The following is a 2545-nucleotide window of genomic DNA, read 5'->3' as shown; positions in this document are numbered from 1 at the left end:
CCCATGGAGCTATGCTGATGGCAGCCACAGCCCTGGAGCTGGAGAAGCCACGTGGAGGCCCACGCCAGCACTGAGATGCTTCCACCGCCACTGGATCCACAAGACTTTCCACCCCCTGGTATGTGATCTTCCTGCATTTGCCATCATTGCATGTGTTGCGTGAGTCTGAAGAGGAATTTATGGACTGGTATCAGACATAAGGGCTAATATCCAACTTATGGACTAGATTTGGACTGGGCTGGAATGTTTCCTGAATATACAATTACTCTTTGATATGAAGCTCTCTCACATATATGTGAATGTCTCTGGATTTGTTTCTCTAGTCAACCCGGACTAACACATGATCCTTTTAAGTATAAAAAGCCATGTACTGAAGGGTAGTTTATTATTTCATACAGTTAACATTAAATAAGAACAACAGAGGTAAACAAACTAAGTTATAGTATAAGACGGTTTTAAAATATTAATGAAAATAGTAGATAATATCTAACAAAAAGCAATCAAACTTTTATTTGAGGTATTTGCATATTGTTTCCTGATTGCATTCTCATTTGCAACATTCTTTGCTTTTATCTGAGCCTGATCGATCCTGTGATTTATCCTTAACCATCTGTGCTAGCCAGGTTGACTAGAGAAAAATCCAGAGACATTCTTGTATAAGAGAGAGCTTTATATCAAGGAGTAATTAATTGTACAACAGGGTACCAAAAAAGAAAAAAAAAGAATTTTTCCTCCCAAAGCTATGGATTTAAATTTTGTATAAAACAACTGTATCACCTTCAAAGTATTCTCCAGTACACTTGATACATTTGCTAAATCTGGGATTCCATGCTTGGAAACATCTTTCAAACGCATCTGTTTAGATACTGACAGTACCTCCATCATTTTTCTCTTCACCTCTTCTATGTCATCAAATTGCTGTCCTCTCATTCGTGGAAACAAAAAGAAGTCACACAGAGCGAGGTCAGGTGAGTAAGGTGCATGGGGCAAGACAGGAATGCTGTTTTTTGCCAAAAACCGGTGCACTGAAATGGTGCATTGTCATGGTGGCAAAACAGGTCCCCGTCTGCCACAAATCAGGTCCCCGTCTGCCACAAATCAGGCCTTTTTTGTTGTACACAGGTAGGCAATCTTTTGAGAGCCTCTACCAGAAAGCTTGATTAACCGTTTAACCTGGTGGAACAAGCTCCAACTGTACCACAGCCGACATTTTCGTCTGTTGGGGAAGTTGACGGATGTCCAGAACGAGGTTTGTCATCAATCGACATTTCACTTTTTTTTTTAAATGAGAAAACCACTCATACACTTCAGTTGTTCCCATAGTGCTGTCTTTGTAAGCTGTGTTCAACATCACAGCAGTTTCTGAGGCATTTTTCCTAAGCAGGAAACAAAATTTCACAGCTGCACACTGTTCTCTAAAATTGGCCATCACAGAAAACAAGGTTTGAGCAAAACTGCTTTCTCTGTGAAAATTCACTGTGACCAGAGAGAACCTTCCCCAGGCAATGCCACTGGGTGGACTAAAACTTAGAGCAAGTTGCTTGCTGCTCACCTAGTGGGGAAAATGTGTACTACAATGCATACTCTACTGGGCAGAGCTTTTTCTGGTGTGTGTGTGTTTTTTGGGGGGGTACCGCCTCATATATCAAGCAAATATCCCATCCAGTTCAGATCAAGTCCATAAGTCCAATGCTAGTCCATAAGTAAGTCTGATACTAGTCCATAAGTCCAATGCTAGTCCATAAGTAAGTCTGATACTAGTCCATAAGTTCCTCTTCAGACTCACACAGCCACATGCAATGATGCAGAATGCAGGCACCTCACCAGCCGGTGGGTGCAGTCTTGTGGATCCAATGGCAGTGGAAGCATCCCAGGGTTCTCACAGGTCTCAGCTTGGCACTGGCAGCTCTCTGAGTGACTCAGCAGCAGGAGGGTGAAGACACAGAGAGAGGGGAGGTTCCCAGGACCCTGCCTATGCAGAGGCCGTGCCACAAGGAGGCACCATCAGGCTAACCTTTTTGAAAGGCTAACTCCATCCTTCACTCTTATACCTTCAAGTTGACACGATAGTATGTAACTCCCATGCCACCTCGTCACTGTGGGAATAGGGTTCCATTCCTTTAGAGCAGCGGTTCTCAACCTGTGGGTTGTGACCTCTTTGGGGGTCAGACGACCCTTTCACAGGGGTCGCCCGACTCATAACAGTTGCAAAATGACAGTGATGAAATAGCAAGTAAAATAATGTGAGGAACTGTATCAAAGGGTCGCAGCATTAGGAAGGTTGAGAACCATTGCTTTAGAGGTGGGCCAATTAGTCGTTGTGTTTGACAGATTAGAAACAAGCCACTTCTCTTCTCTCAACATATTATGTTCACCAAATGAAATGGAATAACAATGTAGGATTTCATCAAAAGTGTAACAAGTTTTATAAAAGGAATGAGTAAATATTATGAGCATAATTCCATCTAATTTCTTACACACATGGACTGAATGAACAGTACTATGGGCACTTAGAATATGCTGTTGAGCAGATGTGGGGACCACC

Source organism: Tenrec ecaudatus, chromosome 6, assembly GCF_050624435.1.
Source record: "Tenrec ecaudatus isolate mTenEca1 chromosome 6, mTenEca1.hap1, whole genome shotgun sequence".
In the NCBI taxonomy this organism is placed as follows: Eukaryota; Metazoa; Chordata; class Mammalia; order Afrosoricida; family Tenrecidae; genus Tenrec; species Tenrec ecaudatus.
The sequence above is the reverse complement of the archived record's forward strand: the minus strand, read 5'-3'. Positions refer to the sequence as shown.